Source organism: Manduca sexta, chromosome 10 (genome assembly GCF_014839805.1).
Source record: "Manduca sexta isolate Smith_Timp_Sample1 chromosome 10, JHU_Msex_v1.0, whole genome shotgun sequence".
Taxonomy (NCBI): domain Eukaryota; kingdom Metazoa; phylum Arthropoda; class Insecta; order Lepidoptera; family Sphingidae; genus Manduca; species Manduca sexta.
The window spans coordinates 12,832,090-12,855,533 of record NC_051124.1 but is presented as its reverse complement, the minus strand read 5'-3'; the positions used below and the strand labels follow the sequence as shown (position 1 = coordinate 12,855,533).

The 23,444-nt window shown below is 35.4% G+C and overlaps 1 protein-coding gene across 3 annotated transcripts in view; it reads right to left on the bottom strand.

The window, feature by feature from the left end:
- The window catches only part of LOC115444202 (stress-activated protein kinase JNK), a 125,804-nt gene that overhangs the window by 92,724 nt on the left and 9,636 nt on the right, over positions 1–23,444 (bottom strand). Inside the window, exon 1 of one of the 3 annotated variants that reach the window (XM_037437034.1) lies at positions 11,860–11,985. The exons of the other annotated variants lie outside the window; for them this stretch is intronic. The gene's annotated coding sequence lies outside the window, so the exon portion shown is untranslated. Of the gene's footprint in view, positions 1–11,859; positions 11,986–23,444 lie in introns of those variants that run through there. 3 annotated transcript variants of the gene reach the window in all.

Genomic DNA, 23,444 nt, shown 5'->3' with positions numbered 1-23,444 from the left:
CGAACAGTGAAAAACGTAGAAGGGAGAGCGGAGCGAAAGCTGCTATGTACAATGGAATTTCTCGGCCAGTTTAATTATAAATGAAACGTACTCTGTTGTGTACATTTAAAAAATAAGGTAATAATTACGACTAATGAAAAGAAAAAAAAAATATTAGTACAAAATCTGTTTATTTAAATATATTACACTGTTGTCTACATCAAATATTTTCTTCTACTTCATCTATCTGTATAATAAGGTGAAGTATTGGAACAACTATTTCCGCTGCACTGTAAACATGCTACACTGCAGTATAAACCACTTTTCTGCATCCACACGCAGCTCCACATCCCTTTTTGCAATTACAAAATAACATTTGCAATAAATTATCCAGAGCAGATAATTGATTCATTGTTATTGGGATGTACATGTTATTGGAATACTTCCATCCCCAATTTTCAATAACTACGTCGTTCCTAGCCATATCTGAATTTGTAGGTACACTCTTTTAAGGTGCTCAAACGCTGCATCAGTTGTTGTGATGAAAAGAACACTCGTATTTTGGATGTTGCTTTTATGAAAGAATTAAACCTTAATGTATTTAAATCATGAGTTTTAGACGGGCGCAATATAAACTCAAAATACATGCTACACCTGCTTGCAATATATTATTGGGGTCTTCATTGATATTTTTAAATTCTTTTTCTGAGTCGTGTAAATCAATACGTTTCTCAAATTTTTTGGCAAACTTGATTTTTCCTTTATTGAAAAACGCAGAAGTAGTATCACAACCCGTAAAGGCATGTAAAAAAAGAATATGTTCTTTACAATTTGGTAATGATTTTTCTAAACATTTCGATGAAAATATCTTCTGTTGAACTTTGCCTCGGGATGGTTTTAGAAAATATATTTCACGATCTTTATCTACCAATGCCGTTAATATCACTAAGACATCGATATCTTCTGACTTTACACTACTCAGTAAAAGTATTTAAAAATATCAATGAAGACCCCAATAATATATTGCAAGCAGGTGTAGCATGTATTTTGAGTTTATATGGCGCTCCGTCTAAAACTCATGATTTAAATACAATAAGGTTTAATTCTTTCATAAAAGCAACATCCAAAATACGAGTATTCTTTTGTCATCACAACAACTGATGCAGCGTTTGAGCACCTTAAAAGAGTGTACCTACAAATTCAGATATGGCTAGGAAATGACGTAGTTATTGAAAATTGGGGATGGAAGTATTCCAATAACATGTACATCCCAATAACAATGAATCAATTACCTGCTCTGGATAATTTATTGCAAATGTTATTTTGTAATTGCAAAAAGGGATGTGGAGCTGCGTGTGAATGCAGAAAAAGTGGTTTATACTGCAGTGTAGCATGTTTACAGTGCAGCGGAAATAGTTGTTCCAATACTTCACCTTATTATACAGATAGATGAAGTAGAAGAAAATATTTGATGTAGACAACAGTGTAATATATTTAAATAAACAGATTGTGTACTAATATTTTTTTTTCTTTTCATTAGTCGTAATTATTACCTTATTTTTTTAAATGTACACAATATAGTAACTTTCATTTATAATTAAACTGGCCGAGAAATTCCATTGTACATAGCAGCTTTCGCTCCGCTCTCCCTTCCACGTTTTTCTACTGTTCGAGACCCTACTGCTATTTTTATACACAGGTATCTTTGAAAAATGTTCCTATATGTCTACTCAGGTAAGATTTAACATATAATTAAAAAAAATACTGTTTAAAGTGAAAATATTTGGTCAAACATTAATTTTTTATAATATTTTTTTTTAACAATGAAAAAATGGAGTGCACAAAAAAATTTTGGGTAAACATTGCAATTTATAGTTTAAGGCGATACCTCAAGGTCCATTTTCATACATTTTGTTTCGGCTTTAATCTGGGTAACTAAACAAGTATTGGCAAGTAAAGAATTTAAATTCACGTCTAGTTAGTGATTAGTTCTCGCAGTTGAAAGAAAAACGTAAAAATAATTAATAATCATGGATATTTCGGCCTTTAAAATTTAATATGACGAAATTTTAAAGGCAGAAATATCCATGCGTAATGAAATATCCATATCAGCGTTTCATTACACCAAATACCCTTTATCAAAAATTGCTTTCAAATCATCAAAACGTCTCTACATCAATCACGAGATCATTAACCGAACGCGCGTCGAGTTTACACAGAGCTCCGCACAGCCCAGATGTTGCCGACTACACCCGACACAATGGCCGGTCTAGGCTATCTAAGCTTCACGATAAATCTCCCCCTTATCGCAACAATCAGCATTTTTCAAACGAGAGCCGCGCGACTGACAACAAAAGTAAGATTTATATCGCTCTTCCGAGCAGATGAAATGGTTTGTATTTTTAAATTTTCGTTCATTCATTCGTTCTATTTTAAATACATGCATACTTTACCGTATAAGTACGAGCTTGTAGGAGTCTTTTTTTTTTAATTTTGTCGTGGTATATGAACATAGTAAAACTATGAATTTATTGCGAAAAAAGAAGATAACATAAAATTTTATTTTTGTTACTATTTTTCAATCCATAATGAATCACCAATTTCCCTAAAAGGCAATATTAATCGCCTATGACGAATTACTTTCCCTCTACGCAATATTACGATACAAAATACCAACAAGAAGTTCGAAGAAAGATATCTTATGTTATGATTTATTAGTTCCATTAATAGAAATATTTAAACCACTCAATTTATTCATCGTATTATACTTAATTAATCTTAGTCATATTTTTCTTCTTAGTGATGTCTGAGTTTTGTATTTGCTACATGCCTTGTCATTAATCTAGATTTCTTAAATACGTACAACTAAAGGGGACTCTACGGTGCGCAACAATGCAAGGACTACTTTTATGAAAGGAAAATTAACAGATTTTATTACACATCAAAATATAAAAATCTCCTAAAATCATGAAGATATAATCAGGTAATTCAAAGATAATTTCAGCGTAAACAAAACAAGATTAAACACAGTTTACTTCGACAAACAACTAGATGCAGCAAAGTGCTACGATCTGCTACGTATCTCCGTAGCGCGTAGACCCTCGCCGAACTTTCTGAAGTTTTCCTCAACTCCGCCGTCCGTATCGGAACTCGCCTGCTTTTTGCTTATTTGATTACATTAAAATAGTTTACAGCACAATACTCAACAATCAGCGCATAAACTTACGTAGCATTTGTTGTACAACTTACCTGTGAACAAATTAATGATCAATTAGTGATATAAAAATAAAAAAAATTCCAAACCTAATCAGAACAGGGATAAATATCAAAGCATATATAAATAACCAGTTTAACAAAAAAAAGTTGATTAAACATCAACATAACACTACATAACAGCGATGCTTTAATACGCTACCAACACAAATTGACCTACATATCGCTAAACTGATTACATCACAATATGTGCATGTTAATGCAATATCGCGGCCCTAAAGTCCATAAACATAGTTAACCTAGGTAATGAACTATCGGAACAGGTAATGACAAAACCTTTCACACAACGCCGGCCGCCTGCGACCGTGTCGCGTCTTTGATTGCTTGGGTGCAGAGCAGGGACGGAATGAGGCCGCGAGAAGGGACCTTTAATGAGTGAAACTTCCGAAAATGAAAGGTTGGTATTAAATAGGTGTCATTCTTATTATAAATAATAAGGTCCAAGTTTAAATAATCTAGTTGATATCTTAAATTAAATCTCTCAGATCATAGCATAGTCGTTTGCAATTCCGAAATAAAACTAGAATTTAACTATACAATAAAATATAATCTTAACATTGCGTCACATTTATTTCACTTTTCCCCAAATTAAATAGAGCATTTACAAAAGCAATCCCACATAAAGTAATTCATATAATGCATTGCAAGCGATAAGTTAACATTTTGAAAAGACCGACTCGTAATGGAATTCCTTAAGCCTGATTAATTTTATTTCTATTGCCCTCAATCCTTTAGAAAGAGCGCGTGTAGGCATTTACGTTAACTGAATGCAGTAAAGTTATATTATTTTGTGTCACCAACGATACGTCCAATGACATTTCATAAAGGAATAATTGAAAATAGTTCAATCCACTTCAATACTATCAATTACTAAATATACAGACATATAATAAACTATATTTGGCCTTTTACAATATATTCATTAGAACTGCAACCGATTCCAAAAATATTTACTAACATAAAGCTAAACATTCCCAGATTAACGTTTTTCTCCTTGATTACTTTCTCTCCGGAAAGAGACGTGGGCGGAACTACGAACAAAAGCAAACAATATGTGGGTTCTTTAATATAGAAACCTAATCAGGCCATCCGTTGGTACGTAAAGACATAAACGAACAATAGCCAAAACTATATGATACTGTACCTGCATAGTTGACTTTAAGATTTTTTTTTTAATTTTTCGGAGTCTAGGAAATTCTAATAGTACCTTTTAAATCAAGTTCCAATCACATTAATGTCAGTCACCGTGGATCCATCCCACAACAAAACAACCCAAGTCCGTTCCCCACTTTAATACTTAATTTACCCTGAAGTGCACTGGAGTCGCGTAGGCTATAATTAAATGAACTCTGGGTCGCAGTGACCGCGCTTCGATAACTACTCCATGGTTTAGTTCAAGTATTTAGTATCGATTAGAAACTCCTTTGTTTAAATTGGATTACGGAATAAAACAAGAATATTGCTCTGAAGAAAAGGTACCTTAAAGTATTGTCGATATTAGACTAAATACAGTTAATTATTTTATCAATCTATGTGCGTTTATGCAGCATAAACTTTCAAAGTTTATCAAATTAACGAAAAACAATTAATAACTTCAGGATTTATTAATTCAAATAAAACTGTTTAATTTTTTGTATTTATATTCCAACTAGTAGCGAAAGCATAGGTATTGAATGCATTCCATACATCCGCCAACGAACATACATACATTTTCATCACAAGATAAAAAAACCGCTGTCCATAATCCCATCACGTAATTCATTTATGCCGTTGAGTGGCCATCGAGAGCAACGGAGCGTGCGTACGTAGCCGGCTCTACGTCGTAGCGTTAGCGTAGTATATCGTAGCGACACCGTAGAGTATCGTAGCGTATCACAGACACGGCCGATTGTTTGTTATGGATTCACAGGTGCGGCGCTGTGCAACGAGCGTTTATAACTTATGGGCGACGGGAAACTATTATTGGTATTCGATTTTTAATCAATATCAATAAACCCATAAAGCATCAATTAATGTTAGCTTTTTCCCTTGTTAGTCTTATGGCATTTCATTGAAGCTGTAAAGTTGATAACCCCTTGAGTTGTTTCCTCAATAGATTGTAAAATTTTGAGTACTAAGAAATGGGTAATTTTCCTATAGCATGAAGAAGTAATTGATTCGACAGATCGAAGGGTGCCTAGCTCACTGTCCGTCCTGGGAGACTTTAGCATAAGCTACTAGTTATATTTTGAAACAGAAATAATACTTCAGCATACATAAAATCTTATTTGCGTTTTGGTTTCGTCTATTATTTTCATACTCTCCTACCATTATAGCTCTAAGCGCGACTTGATAAGATCTGGCAAGTAACCAAAAAGCACAACTCACAAAAGCGTTTCATGATAACGTTGCAAAGTTATTTTGATATTTTCCCCAGTACGGCAAGCTTTTATGCCTTTCTTTATTATATTTTAGCGAAAATTCAAAAAGGTTTCACGATAAGTAATTCTCTTTTATAAAACTCTACAATACAATTTCGTTATCGTAAAACTATGTAGAGATCGTACGTTAAATCTAGCACTAAGATTTACAATAGATCCTTTCATCGATACCCGATTTGAGTAAAATTTTATTACAATATATAAAAAGTAACTATAAATTTATTTAAATGAGATTTTTTAAATAAATATAATAATAAAGTATAAATACTCATGGACTTGGTGTTTTTTAAACATTTTATATTACTACATAGTATAAAACAAAGTCGCTTTCTCTGTCCCTATGTGTGCTTAAATCTTTAAAACTACGCAACGGATTTTGATGCGGTTTTTTTTAATAGATAGAGTGATTCAAGAGGAAGGTTTATACGTATAATAATAACATCCATTAAATAGTCAGCATTGCACCCGTGCGAAGCCGGGGCGGGGCGCTAGTAAACCTATAAAAGAAGGATTTTTTTTTTTGATTTTAATGGGCGACAATGAACATTTACTAGGTGACTAATTAGCTCGATAGCTCCTTGATGATACTATGCAACATTTTAATAGGATCAGATCAGGGGAATATTCAAATAAGCTTTTCATATATATTAAGAAATGCCTACTAAACTACCTAGATTGCTTCATAATCAGTGACACGTCAAGTCCATTATATATACTTCTAGCTAAAAGCCTCTGCCATGCCTAAACCAATACCAGTGAAGCACAAACAGGGGGTGTTGCAACGCGCCGGTTCGTTAGCAGGGCGTGGAGACACGTCAACACGACGGGCGCACCCGCGACCTGACGTCATTGTACGTTAACGAGTGTTAATTATCGCTCACGTTGCTCCAGACGTCACGATGTCACTATATTTATCCCATTGGTTTAGTGCTTCGAAGCACACAAATACAGAATGAGCCTGATTTTTTTTATAGAAATTATTTGCTGTTCACTGAACCGAAACAAATTGAATGAATATTAAAAGAGAAATATGTACATTTAATAGATGATCTTTTATATGAGAGCTAGTCTGGGTATCATCGGTTTGTATATTTTTGCTAACAAGGAGCAGTTGGCAAGAATTTCTGTGCAGTTTGGAAAATAACTAGCTAACTTCTGGCCTTATAATATTAAAGATGTCATACAGTGACGAAAACAGTTGTCCTGGTTTTATCTCTGCCTACCTCTTGATCGGGGATGAAGGCGCGATGTGTGTGTATGAAATCTCTTAGTCCCATGCCGAACTTTGCAATTTATAGCTAAGTTTGGTGTTGATATCATCAGGAGCCCGGCTTTGTCTTGTCATTGGAATTACAAGAGAAAAATAACGTCTACATAATATACTTTAGTTACACTTCAAGTTATTGACGTGTGGGCGGCATAGCTTCTTTAATATAGACTAAATTCTACAAATTATTGGAATATTAAGTTCTACCGACAAATTACACGCCCACTTACTTCGCAAGCGAGTTTTAATGATTTATATGTGCCCGTATTACTATTATTAACTTATTTTAAGGCCGAATATAACGACCCACGACGTACGGAGACGTCATCGTATTTATTTAAAATTATATTTACTTTATAACGCGATGATTAGAAGTTTTTTCATTTTTTTTAATTAGGTTTAAATTGCTTGTATTTACGAGGATTTCTTTAATGTTTAAATAACGTATGTAATAAAACGTAACTGTCGCTAAGCAATTATATAATTAGAAATAATATGCAAGCGGTCACGGTCATGTGAAAGTAAAAGTTGACGCTCTAGACAGAATCGTGTAAAGAGATTTGCATACACCAGCTGTGCAGACAAGATTATAACTTTGATATTAATTTAATTTAAACAGAAACTGACCACTCGGCCTTTACTGAAAACTAAAGGGTTTATTCAGTAAGTAAAAGCTATTTTCCTTTTAAAAGTTATTATCATGAAACCGACTTAAGAAAATAGAGCTTCTCAATTCAATGCGTATTTATATATGTACATCGAATGCTCCGAGATTTTATACCTTTAATAATACTAGGTTCCTACTAAAAAATCAACATTTCATTTATTATTCATATCAATGTTAATATAAATACGTGAATATTCGTATAATTCACCGCAAAAACACAACCAAAAACCCAACACTGTTAAAACATTAGCCCTTGCAAAAACTACATGCACCCTTCAAGGGTGTTCGGTGCACGGGGGAGGACGTCAGGACACGTCGAACGGGGTTAATGGCACGGTGGTTAAACAGGGCGTCGGGACCGCGGCCGGCCCTTTGTCAGCCTTTGATAGAGTACGGCTATTTTTAAACAGCATTGTTAGCTAATCACTGGAGCGCACGATAGCTTAGATAGTTGAGAGATGAGTCAATTATCTTTACAAATAAAGACAAAGCAAGCGAAATAAACAAGTGGATTGATATTAATTAATGAACTTGGTTTTGTAAGGGAGATATGAATAGCATAATTCCAATCTTACTTTAGGCACTCGAGTTCAATCGATACTCTCTCAAAATATCTATACTGTCTTTTTTTCTGATTTAATATATTAAATAAATATATAAGTAAATATTTTATTGAGATTGCGCATACCAATATACGAATATTTAAGAAAAATGAATGCGATATTCGATACACACATCACGTACTCACTGCAAATCATTCGATAAAAACCTTTTGCGTAGTAATATATTCAAATATTTATCTCGATAAAGAATAATTGCGTGGGCGAGGCAAAGGGCAAAAAAAGCTTGTAATATGTAATCACAAACATTTACATCTAATAAACTATTTATTGGATGGTAATGTTTCGATTATTAGTTTGCTTTATACAATAACATAACGTACTCGTAGACTGGCTTTATAAAATGACATAACGTAGCTTAATTAATTGGTCTATTGTTAGAGAGAGATAATTACTATGTTTAGGGCCCGGTTGGGTAAAGTTCTTTTTTGTATACTGATTTGATCCTAAACTCGATTTTTTGCATAACTATTATGCTAAGTAGTAGAGGAGGCCCGTGATCAGCAGTGGGCAAGTATATAATACAGGGCTGATATTATTATTATTATTATTATGCTAAGTCGCAAGTGCTTTGTATATTTATGTATGTGGGTTTTGAACCAAATTTTTACTGTATACGAACTACCTTTTACATAAAAAAAAGTTTTTTTTTATAAAAGTAATTAGCTCACACGCGGCTATGTCATCTCTGTGATGCGGGACAACTTACAACCATAAATTTACCATTTCCTTTCGAGGTGTAAATATAATAAGTGTAACATAATTCAACCAATACTCAAAACGCCTTAAACTTATTACAACACAACATAACGACAAATCCACAAAAATGTTAAGTCACTGGATCTGAACCCATGCCAATGTTACCAACTTAGCGCATTCCGCTGCGCCAAATCCCCCACACATTAAAATCAATATGTTGAACATTTCAAAGGATATATTTTCAATACCATCGACTCACCGGCGACATATATCACGGACAAATGTCGCGTGAAATTGAAATAGTTTCGCTTGAAATATTGGTTTCCATTATTCATAACATATTTGACCGCGGTGAATCGTCGATCAGTCTTTGTTTTTATTTATTTGATAACTATTATGTCGTTTAATACCTTCACATTTTTTATTTCATACCGTCATTCTGAAACGTTTTCCATAAGTAAATAGACATTGTTAACACAATTTTATTAATTATAAAGATTTAAGCCACCTTAAATAATTTCATGAACATTTATGTTTTAAATTATATACAAAATGCATAAATAAATACTAGAATTATATTCAAAAGTAACTGTCTATTTGAATAAACAGAGACGACATAGTATACGTATGACGTCAAATTATTATATGAACACCACAAATCTCCGCGAGAAAGAGACAGAAAATGCCCACCTAAGATATGAAACGCTTAGAGTTCAAACGTTTAGCAAGCCACTTTCCATTATTTTTCATCGTCGACAGCATTATATTCAACGAAATTAAATCATAATCCAATTATATTTATGCTATGTCTAAAGATTTTACAAGAAGCATCAGTTTACAGAATTACAAATTCACAAGTTTCAGATCTGAAAAGAAAGATCGATTCTTAGATTTACAAATTACATGAACCAATGCGCCATAACAAAACTTTTAGGCTAATGGTGAGAGAGGTTGAGGGAAAGGTTTTTAATAATCAGTACAAAATAAACCACTTTGTCGAGGCATAATCATAAAACATCACATGTTATAAATATGCTAAACTAATCGTGAATTAAGGGCAGTCTAAAAATTTCGTAAAGTCTATCTCTGCAGGCGAGATCCTTTCATAAAACGGGTTACCTAACTCCTTCAATAATTCAAACATCTGATTACCTGTTTTAAATGTACAAGGCAAAGTGACCCCTTTGTACCTTTTAGTAAGCGAAGTGGGGTCCAGATAGAGTGTCGACTAATAAGAGATGATTATCCCTCGCTAGTGGACAAAATTATGCCGGCCTGTATGAAACCTAAAGTGATTTGGTAATTTGGAGAGGATGGATGACAGGAGACTCACAAAGAGGATATATAAGGTGAATGTGGATGGAAGAGTCAGTAGGGGTCGACCGCACCGAACCTTCGAATGTCAGATATCTGACATTCTCAGTAATTGCCAGGTCAAAATTGCCTGAATCGGCGGGAATGCATTAAAAGATTGATGAAGGTGGGACAAGAGAAACAGGCATTCCAGAATCGTGAGAAGTGGTAAGATATAGTCTTTGCTTACTTCTATGGCATAAAATAGTATCACCTATGTATGTATATATATTTGAAGCCTGTTTTTATAGCAGAAGCCAACTTTGTGGACAACTAATTCCTGATGGCAACTGATTAGAGGTTTTGGATACCAAATACAGCTTGAGGCAACAGCAAAGAATATTTAAATAACCATCTGTGGTTTTACGGCTGTAGCGCGTAACACACGGAGCACAATAGCAAATGCTTCTTTATATAATTTTCCAAGAAAACTTTTCCAGCCGCGTCGAGCCTATTCCTAACGTTAGATGACTACAGAAGGCACATCAATATATCAGTCGCGAGAGGTGAAGTTTTCCGAGAAGGAATCCGACACAACATATAGATACATATACAATATACAAATGCGGTCTTCAAATCGTTCTAATAATTATTATATTCTACATAAAGGTAAGCCGGCAGCAATCGTGTTATATGGACCCTACGCCACTAATATAGGTATATACAGAAAAATAAATTTGCGTATATATATATTTTCTATAGACTCCAAAACGGCCGTGGCGATTTTTGTGATGTTTTTACATAATCTGAAGATTAGCCCAGTGGGTGATCCTATGAAGTTTGGTAGCGAACGGACCTCCAGAAGTCATCTGACTATAAGTAATAATTAGTGATACCCGGGCGAGTCGTTAGTGTGAACATATAATATGAACAGAAACGGTGTAATGAAAGAGATAGCTCTACATACGTTAAAAAATCACAATAAGGTCCCATTACTTCTGACAGTCTTAAAATAGCTTTCTTTACCTGTGAGTTATCAAAAACTTATGATATTTAATCAAAGACAAATTCTGGTGTAAATAGTGCTACCGGATTCTCTAATTTCTAAGCATATACATAAGTAAATAGCGAGGTTATAGCCTCAATGTTGCTGCATGTAATTTATAAGTTTAATTATATTATACATTATGTGATTTAAATGCAGTAAAAGAATCTTGATAGCATATTAATTCAAAAAAATTATAAGAAGTATTTTTAAAAATCCTACTCTAACAAATAAAATAAAATATTACTGTTTTTTTACAAAATCACTTATTATGAATGTTGTAATGAAAATACTTCAAAATATAAAAAGCTCTTTACAGTCTCTACGAGTTAAATACCAGCCTATTCTAACAAAAAAAATTACCCAAAAATTTACAAATAATTTAATACATACAGATGAAATATTCACACAGAAACAGCCCAAACTACCTTACCACCTAGCACATGTCCACGAGCCTTGTCCATTAAAATCAAGTTATATAATAAACAAGTTTCACTGAAAAGTTACAACACAGTTACAACTGCAATACGGAGGCGGGCTGTACAGCGCCACCTACCGGCAACAACCTGGTACTGACCACTGTACCATCAACTCACCAAAGTAGAATCCACAATCACAATACAGTCAAGAGTGTGCCGGCACAGAATAATACACTTCACACTGATTTAATTTAAGAATTCGACGAGCGCCGGTGTGTATGCGTGCGCTCTGGCCCGGGACCGCGGGCGAACTGGCGCGGCGCGCCCTCCGCGCCCGGCATGCGCGCCATAACCTAACCCCGTTACGAGTCGCCCCCACACAAAGAGCAGACAGCGCTAGATGGGACACAGCGAGTGTCAATGTCGATGTGTTTTGTGCGAATTCTGAGAAACATTACCTTTTGGGTAATTTAAACTATTATAAGATAGAGTAAATACTAAAACCTCATTCATGAAATGAGACTTATTCTATGTATATACGCTTCGAAGGACCAAAGTTATAATAAATCTAAATATTAGCTATAGATAAATTGTCATACTTATAAGTCTCACCGCCATACACGATAGTGTTACAAACAGTGAAACAAAAAGCATTAGCTAAGTCATTAAAATCTTCACAAATTTACAACTGGCGTGTTGTAGATCACAACCGATGGCAATTCAATCATAAAACTGGAGGTTATGGTGACGGTCCAAAACAAAGAAGATGAAAAAAGAAATTAATTCTGATCCCAATATTAATTCGATATTTTGTGTATCGTTGAAACGAAAACCTTGTTATTAATACCCGCGTAACATCTCAAGTAAAAGCATATCGAAAAATATGTAATAACAAAATTATTAAATGAATTTTATTTATTCAAATTGCACAAAAACCCTCGTTCCGATAACCGCAAATAAACAGCACAACAACTTAACCCACATCGAACAAACCACTTATACACAAAAGAAAAGCGTGGAAAATTCAATTCTAGTTTTGTATACACACCCTGTAGAATCCTATTGACCCAGAACGGATCTTGCATCCGTTATATAGGGCAGCGGGATCGGCCTAATGGGTTCAATACTTAGGACCTCTAATGATTATTTTAGACCTTGTTAGCGGCTAGATTTACGTCATCTTAAAGTAATTAGTGTTTTAGAGTTTACGGATTTATTGTGTATTGTCTTGTTGATTCCACAATTCGGAATATATATTTTTTTATTGCTTTGAATGACGAGACGAGCTTGCCGTTCGCTTGGTTGAAAACGATACGACCGCCGATAAACAATAGAAAAACCATCCAACACCTTGAATTACAAAGTATTTTTTAGTAATCTACATTATTGTGTGTTTATTTATTTATATTGACAGCCTTAGACGTAGTAGGTGAAAAGCCAATTCTGACTTGCAGATACAAACATTGAGCAAGTATAAAACCTACACACATTAATGATTTAGGACCAATCGTCCCTTCTAGGTATATAGTTTTGTTAATTTTTATCTTGCTCAAACGGTAGAGAAGAACTGTTATATTTCTGTCTGAAGAATATTGCGATCAATTCAAAGTTCTAGGTGGTGATGTTTCTATAATCTGAAGTAACATGTTCCATCATGAGAGCGACTTGTACGTCTCACAAAAAACTACTTAAATTATATTTTAACTATATAAGATCATTTTTCCGTTTACAAATCGCTTTATTTGACGTAAACTAAGTAAGTGGCTCGTAAAGGAATCGCGCGACGTTTATTCTGCCCCATTATTTAGTATCAAAGTGTTTACTTTAAACATTACTTGGACACACTTTAACTACGAAACAAGCGATGCAAATTGGTGTTATTTTAATGTTATTTATAGCGACGTTTTATGACATAAATTAATTTTTATAAACGATCTAAAAACACCTTTATCTAAATGACGTCTTTTACCACCCAAGGGGTAAGCAGAGCCTCAACTGGTGCATCTAATTTTCGCCGTGCGTATTCCGTCCCATGATATGATAGAGGCCGACTCTACCGCCATATCGTATACTAATTCCAGACTCCGGGCTAATACTGAGTAGAAAAACCCAATACAATTTTGCCCGACCCGGGGTTCGAACACGAGACCTCAGCACTGCAATCGTACCGTAAAACAACTACGGCACCGAGACGTCGAGGATAAATTAAGAATATAAATAACAGCTAAACAAGCCTGCGAACGAGAGTGAAGCCTCTCAAGACATCTTATTTACGTCTCGGACGACATTTAGCAGGCAACTTATTATTGTTACACTGGTACCGGCGCCGCAGCGGCTGGGAAACACGATTTTTTACCGAGTTTAAAAATACGAAATTCTAAATTCGACAGTGTTTAATTTTTTCATATAATTTATTATACAAATTCGAAAACTTGGGTTAAAGAATAAAAACCATTTAAATAATAAGACGATCAAATCGCTTTTATAATCAAGTGCTTACATACAAACAACGCCAACACAGCCCTAAACTACGAATTTCAAGAACATGGCATGCACTGATATCATTGCAACCCTGCCTGAGATATTACATATCAAATCTGATAGGCATCAGTTATAGCTTATAAGTGAAAGGACTTCCAGAATCGAAGCTTCAAAGTCTGACACATAGATAAACAAAACCTTCAACTTTAATTTTATAAGGTGCAAAAAATATGAGGCATGAAATTCATTGTTCTATTAATCACGAAATATAGTCCACTCTTCCCCATGCGGTAGTACCATAAAACGAAATCAGTATCAGAGACCCGTGTCGTAAAACTGCGATGAAAAAATATCGATGATCGAGCATTGCTTGGCACTGCTGCGCTGTGAATACGCGAAATAAAAGAGACTTTATTCTTGCAGATGACAAGGCTATCTATTTTTTAGGGTTTTGTTCTCAGAGTACGAACGGAAGTCTATTAGTTATACTTACTACAGTATCTGTTTATCTGTCTATCTATACCTTTATACAGCTCAGTCATTTGAATCGTAATTGGCTACGAACCAAAACATTCACAGCAATTTATTACGACTTATGGCCTTAACAAATAATAATAATAAAAACAAAAACAATTGGGGAACGGAATCCTTAGTTTGGGAGATCGACTCACACATATTCAACTGCGCAAGTTCCGCCGCAATACCCCGCTCAAGCGAGCTATAACTAACAATGAATACAATAACTTTCAAAAGGTATAACTGGTTTGACATTAAACCTAAAAATCTGTCGTAACAATCCTTCCCACTCCCACTACCACAGAAGCAACCAATTCCTCGCAAAAAATAGTAACCAATATTAAACAGTCAAGAAGCGGCATCTAAAATCGATGCGCGTTCCGGGCGCCCGAACGCAATGGCGCAGGCAATGTGTTCAACTTTCCAACAGCTACCAACAGCTCCCTGGAGAAATACCGGGCGCAGTGCAGTGATAAAACTTCACCATACTGGGGGGAGACCGCGGGGTAGTCGGTTATCAATATAACGAAGTATAAAAATCGCAAAATTGTGTGAATAATCAAAGACTACCGAAAAAAAATAAATAAAGTAAACGTTTCACAGCCCTGTGAATTTATTATTGATTTAAATCTAACGAGAAGACAGGCTCAAAATTTGTTGCAGTTGGAACTCAACGTCATTTTGACTAACATACTTATTAAAAACAACAATGCCTGCCGATATTAATTTCTCTCTGCAATAGACGATGTGTCTTTAAAAAGAAAAAAACAAATAAAACCTTTGCAATTCAACACATCAAACAAATACGTGATCCGATTATATCGCATCGCAAAAGGGGTAACAGTATAGCCGGGATCTGTCTTCGCTAAAGGTAAATCTTCGCATTACAAATAATACACATTTATTATTCTCTTTCAAAGACTACTATATATGCTCACGCTTTTATCCCTGCGAGGGTAAGCAGAGACCTAACTAATAACGCGGGAGTCGAGCTTGTTGTTTACCTTAAAAGAATAGGTGCGAGGCTTTTGTCGTATCAAACATAGATTTTTATTTTCGTGTAACTCATGAGTTCTTTGGAATCGAAAACTAAAATATTTATTTATTTAAACTCTTCATTATACATCAAGTCTTATAGTAAAGTAAATATACAATAGAGATTCTGAACAAACAGGAAGTACAATTAATGGCGGTCTTATAGCAAACGGCGATTTCTTCCTGGACAACCTTTGGATCGATTTAGAAATTGGCTTCAGAATGTTCGCTGCCCATGTATTTTGGCACTAGACCGTTACTGAAATCAATGCTTGTTTTAATAATTTATTTAATATGCTATTTGCATTTTTCTGTAATAAAAGAAATTGTAAGGGATAATTATTTAGAACGTATAAATGTTAAAATATTCGTATTAGTAAGAAACACAGGATAAGTAATTTACATAATTATTCATTTGTCATTATAAATAACTTTAAAAATGGTTTATCATACCAAGTCATATTCTAACCATGAGACAAGACGCCCAGCACTGGGACAAACGGCAATAAAAAGCATTATTATATTTTTCTACAAAACGCATTCCTTAAAGTCTCGGCATTTGAAGTATGTAATTAGAAATTCTTTATTAAAACACTATTGAGTGAGCGTCGCGTTCACTGAACAATGAACATATTTCTAATGTCGGTTTATTTATTACCATAGGTTACAATATAAAATAAGAATATGGGCAAAATATATGCTCAATTTTCTTAACTGAGAATCAATATGACTGTTTGGCTGTGTTACACATTTGCCAACCCCTGATATCATAATTTTTTAATCGATATTTTGACTTAGATGAAAATTTAAGTCGAAATGGTTTCATCAGCTCTAATTAACAAACAAAAATAAAAAAATGGAGAAGGTCGATTTTTTTTGTCAGTGTTACGAGCGAAGTTATCCTTACTTTAATATAAAACAGCCAATACCTTTCTTTAGAGCCTTACACATCAAGCCCAAACAAGGACAGGTAGTTCTAATCTTTCTTTTTATTTCCCGTTGTCCTGAAATCGAATAAAGTGGGAAGGTAAAGGGCCATTAACGTTTTTTCCACATGAACCGCGCGGCCACCTGCAGCGGGGGCACACCCGTGTTTTTTAATAAAGATTTATGGGACAGAAATTTCCAAATTAAGTTTCGGTGAAAATCGAATGGAAGTAAAACTTTTTGCTGATCGTTGAAATGTTGGGATTGCAAGTTTGATTTAACGCGATTTTCAAATGTAGCATATAAGTAGGAAGTTCTCTTGAAGATAAGTGTTTACCAATGTTCATAAACACACCTTCAGATTAAGAAAGACGTTTAGGAGAAGGGGGATGATTCATTTAGATATTGTTTATCTCCGAAGAAATGCAAATAATTAACATTCTCATTAGATCTATCAAGATTGCTCGTAAAGAAAGAACAAAGAGATGGAAAAAAATTAAAACTTTACCAATAAATTCCGAAGAACTCTTATAAAAAGCGGGTCACGGCGTATCGCCTCATTGGCGTAGTGGAAGCGTGTTTGGACTGTAAATCAGCGATCCCGAGTTCGTAACGTACCCTATTTAATTTATACACAATTATACAATCGTACAAAGCGGAATTAAATCGAGATCCATTCTCAACCAATTAATCTATCGGACGATGCAGTGATTAGAAAAGGTTTATGACTTTTCAGATTCAATTTGATAAGGGTGCCCAAAATTCAATGTTGTATACGACGGCAAAGGTTCAATGCGTAAATATCGGAGCCCAGGAAATGGTGGGTCACTTACCTCTATTTACCACAACCGAAATATGTTTATATAGTATATCCACATGAGCGATTCTTATTTTTTGTTTTTGTAGTTTAAGATTTAGCATTACGTGCTATTAAACCCTTTTTACGTAATATATTTATTCTAACGAATAAAAAATTGCTATTTCATACAAGTCACACCCTTCTAATAATTCCTGGACCGCAGACAATACAAAATAATATCCAATCACTATATTTCGAAAGTTTCATTCTTAAAGCAATCCAATTACGGTCCATTATTGGATGAGCCGATGGTTCTGTAGAAGTTGCTTCATTAAGTAAATGGGATGAGAACTGTTGAAGTAACTCTGAAAGTTCAGTTCACGCCTAATAATATTCAACGGCTTAGTAAGACTTGGTTTGAACGCAATAATATAGTTTTTATTGTGTGCAAAGTATGACAATCAAAGAAACAATACATACCTCAACGATCGCCAAAATTATGCTGGCTTAAGCCCGGCAATGTGTAAATTAATTTACGGTCAAAATACGGAAATTTAAGGTGAGTTTAATAGCCAACATAATGTAAATACAGGCAAGTTAGATCTCAAAGGGTATTCAATGAGATAGGACGTTAGCTTTCAGCACCAAATAAAAAAATAAACTCGCGACACTGTCCGTGCCGAACCCTTTTCATGCGTAAAATATAAATATTCACATACCCAAGACGGGATACGAGGAAAAATAAATTCTAAGTTTCATGTAACAAAGTAGCAAGTTGAGTGGGGTGTGCATCGGCGATTTCCTCGCAAAGTGGACCGGGGTTTATGCGGGCCGGCGCGTTGCACGGCTAGTAAAACTCTTAAAGTTGCCAGTTTTAAAGTTGCCGCGACGCTCGGTATGACGCTGTATAGTTCGAATATTTTGAACGCTCCTATATTGGTACACAGATAAGTAAGAATTTATTGGTCACTTCTATGCACAGCTTTAATGATTTGTCTACTTTTGCCAAAGCTGCTATCTTCCGCTTTGGAAACATTGTAACCAATAATTACGGATATAACTTAATATTTTTGATCTCAGGACAACATTTACCATGCAGAAATTTCTCCAGTAATTCCAGTTCATGAATGGGTGGCACAAGATCAGGGAAGCAACTTGCTCGTCTGCTACAAATATAAACACGTCCCCCGCAACGCTCAAGTGCGGAGCCAGCTGTAAGAGTTCGTTGACTTGTCATCGCGTGATACGCCTTCGTGTTCACCTGACCTAGCTTTTAATGTGAACAATCCGTTTGCTAGTGTAGCCACGCGTACATTTCAGCCTTCAATTAATTCTGGACCGCATTTATAACCTGGTGAAAAGTACTAGATATGTAACGGGCACGGCAAAATGGCTAAATTTTACTTGATGGTAGAGTGGAGTCTAGCTAGAGTATCAAAAGCCGAGAGGTTATATTCTCTATTAAGTGCAATTATGCAGGCCTGGATAATTTTGTTGACCTGATAGCGACCGAACACGATAAAAACACGCATAAGCGACTTCGGTTAGGCGCATTCCCGAGTCAGCCAGGAAGAAAAACCGAAAAAACCCACATAAGGTGTTTCTAAGTTCCTTTGGACTATACAGTGTAGTACTTACTCAACAAAGTCCAGTATATTTCGAAACCAAGATAAAAATACCACTGTCCATTTATATGAAGCATTCTTCACCCACTGGTTAACAAGTCAAGCCGCATCGCCACCGGTGTCCTTGAGCCACTTGTTTCAATTTTTCCCTCACTCCAACCACCAGACCCGATAACTTTGTTATGTGCCCGAGGTCGGGCATTGTTCAGCACTGAGCCACCGAGCTCTCCACCGATATCACTTGAGGGTTAATTTATTTGCGGGGGTTGTGACATTGACATTTATTGACAATGTGGTATTGTCAAAGTTATGTAAACCCGCAGTTGTACCTCTAAAGGAAGGCGAGGTGTTAGTGGTACTCGCTTGGTCCGTGCAATTAGTGGTGACGAGTCTACCGTGAGATCAGGCATCAATCTAATCCTGGTAATCCACAAAATTTTCCAATCTCATACACACAATACCATTTGGAGTCGACTTGGAGACCATAGCCAAACTTAAATATACGTAATAATCGATTTCACTCCCAAATACACGAATACAAGATTAGGAAAGCTACCTAACGTGAATTATATCTTTACATATTGTAAACCAACGTCCTCAAAAGCTGATGATTTTGATTTTCTCAAAATCTACCGAACAGCTTTTTGTACAGTTTTTACAATAAGTTAGAAGGAGTTGCGTGGTTGTAAAAATTCTTGTCGGCCGGTATTTTCGCGGGAAAAGCTTTGTGACACACTGATGTCCACGCGGGTGAAGCCGCGACCACAGCTAGTATTAAGTTGTAATTAAAATCATAAACGAAACACTCATTAATACCGTTACCACTACGGAGATAATTAATATTCTAGTCATCAAAGATTTATGTAGTTGCGAACCCAGTGCAACCTGACGTCTAAACTTACGCTCTAAATCAGGAACTTCGCATTCGGGTCACAGTTACAGGTGGTGCGAAACTGTTCACTGCTCCGGAGTTCTGTAAGTGGGTACCTCGGGGTATTTCTAACTGAATTAGAATCGCCAAAGCATATCGTGGTCTATATTGAATAAGTAAAACTTTATAGTGTTGGTAAGAACATCTATTTTACGATTTTTTCTGAAACTAATGTATAACTTATCAATGCTAATTTATAAACCAATGCTTCTGACCAGTCTTACAATGTTTTAAATTGTTTCTCATTTCTCTTTCTCATAACCCAGGTTATAAGAAATGGAATTGCTGCAAGTCAGTTTAAATGTCTAGACAAATCATCAAATTTTTTCAAAAATCGGAATTGAAAAATGAATTCAAAAGTCGGAAGTCGCGAAATAGAACCTCAAATCTCACCGAACCGAACTAGACTATTGCTATTTAGAAAAACAAACATTAATTTCACAATATATTTCCTTTAACAAGCAAACACTTTCGCAAACATCCCATTCCGAAACAACACATATATTATTTACAAGAAAACATTTCAATATCCAATTTGGCGCGTCCCTTTGAAGCGGGTTCGCGTAATGAGCGGCGCGAAGGTAAAAACATTCGAGACAGGCATCTTATCAAATTAGAGCTCGCTCCCTTGGCTCGGTGACGTGCAAATGGTGACAACCTAGTGGGATATTCTCTTTCGCTATTTAGGATCTTGTCTTATAAATATATCATACGTCTCATGAAAAGAGACACACCAAAATAAATGTATTCAGATTAAAATATAATTAAATTCAAACGAAAATTGGAATTTGTGTTTAAATCTGCTTCAGTGGCACGAGCGCTATGATGTGACTTCTTATAAAGGAGATATAAGAGGAATGCTTTTTGACATAAGGAAACAGCTTGGCTGTGAACTTGCCCAAGTATATGGACGACGGCTTCTCATCCAACGTGCCATTAGCGAATGTCCTGTGTTGATTTTATATTAAGATTATTTAAGGACGTCTGATATATCAGGACAGATACCACAACGTAAAGATAATGTTTAATTTGAATCAGAGACTCTTTAGGTTCATTATCCATTGGCATATTAAAGACCAAACCGACAACTAGACTTTCGCACTCATAATAATTATTAATCTAAAATATCGCACTAACAATAAATTTAAAATAACTTCAATTTACCTCTTTCCTGCCGATAGATTCACCGAAAACTGACAATGAAACTGAAGCCCCACAGGGCGGACGTAGCTACGAAATAAATTATTATTGACATTACAATATTGATTACATTTCTAAGCGAATTCACGTTGCGCGGCTCGAGACCTCCCACCTCTTTCCTTGTCTTAAAATTGGGTAACGTAACCAGAATCCCGTTGGTATTGTAGGTGTTCGGGAATGATTAGAATTACATTTTGTGATTTATTGCTTCATATTCCTGTACTATAAAAAGGGAGAATTCTAAGCACCATCAAAAAATTGTCTACGCCAATATTATAAATGTGCCTATGTATAATTTTAGGAGGTAATCCCAGAATATGTATAGTCCCAATTGTAAAAAGTACTTTTACTATGTAAAACGTACAATATCCTTAAGAAACAAGGCATAGTTTATTTTGATCTACATATTTAGTTCGATTAATAAATTAGTTAAATAGTAGTAGACTAAAATAAATTTGAAGTCAGGCGTCTACTACGCTACGCTGCGAATATCCAAAATGCCATCCTCTACCGATAACCCAGCTTACACATTTACGAGATAAAAGGATCATTTGATAAACACTCTGACTCGACTAAAAATAATAAAAGATACAGTATGAAACAATATTTTACTTATCTCGGAGCATATTTTCTCAACCACCACGCAATCTGTCCCCGGGGAGCCGTAAAAAACTCAAGTCCATTCTAAATGACTGCACTAGTACCAGAAAGTGGCGTAGTTGACTAACGCTTTAGTATCGCGGATTCAAATCCCGGGTCAGTCAAAATTATATTGGATTACCTAACCAATATCTGACTGCAGTCAAGAATTTGTGCTCGATATGTTTATCGCTATCGACTCGCCCTCTATCACATCATAGGACATAACGCACTTGGCAAAAAGTGGATGCTCTGGTGGATACGTACGTTTGTGTGTGTGTGTGTGTGTTTATACAAACATATGCCAAGTAATAATATAAATTAAAAAAAAAACTAAAAGTAATTACCGTATCGTTACATAGAAATAGTTATATATTTTCATAATATAGCTAGAACAAACGACATAATCAAAAATATATAATATCAATTCTTACTCAGTTACCAACGTACAACCGCGTGCAAACCTCATCGGAGCAACTACAGAACCGTCCCGGCTCGGCCCGGGCGACAGACGCAGCGGCGTGACGTCACACGCGATCAATGGGACCCACCAACCCCCACCCTCGGGGGGAGGGGGGCCCTGACCGCACGCCGCGTGAATTTATCACCATCATAATTAAGTTTATTGATAACAGCTTTTAATATCAACGAGTTACGCGACCGACTCCGGTTAATTTGTGTTGATAAGTCAAGTTTGAGCCTTTATCGGTTGTGATTCGTCACTTATTGTTTATATTGGCCTTAAATACGGCGGGAGATTAAATGCGGTTCAAATTGTTACAAGTGACTGTAAGGAATTTGCTAAGGGAATTTAGTTTCTGTTACTTTAATGGTAGAGTGTACCTGGACGACGCTCAATGACGAAGACGGGTGACTGTTTCACCCATTTGTCAATCATACACCGTAAATAAAAATTATATAAAAACGAGATTTTGAAGACTTAACAAGTAATGTTACAAACGAGGGCAGTGCGGAACCAGCCAGTTTAAAATTCAAACTATAGATCTGTTGTAGATACAGTCGAGATTAATCTATTTAAAAAAATGCTAGTCGATGTAAGTGAAGAAAACATCGTATCCCGTATCTGTACTACCAACATCCCTTCTGTTAAACAAAACTCAAATAAAACTGTACCCTGAACTAATAACTATTAAACCCAATTTGCTCTGAGCGCTAAAGCAAGTGCTTCTGAAAGCGCTATTGGCCGTAACGGAGGCTTAATCAATGAACCAAGAGCGATAAACTCCAATCTAGTGGAAAACCATCGCGATAATGTATCTTATATCGAAGAGTATAACCGAGAGATATTCAATACATATTATAGATAAAATGTACTTAATGCAGCGACTTAATATTAGTAGCCTTCTAATATGATAAATGCGAAAATTTGTGAAGTTCAGATGTTTGACAGCCAATAAGGAATAAACCGCTGAATGGACTATATAATGGTTAAATATATATGTTACTTTGTTTTATGTAGGAATAATGCATAGAGACACGCATATAATCCCTTTCATCCCCAAAAGGGTAGTCAGAGGTGTAACCCTGGCACCTACTCTTCGCCATGCCTATTGCCATTTCAGGCTCAAAATTCCAGACTCCGGACTGA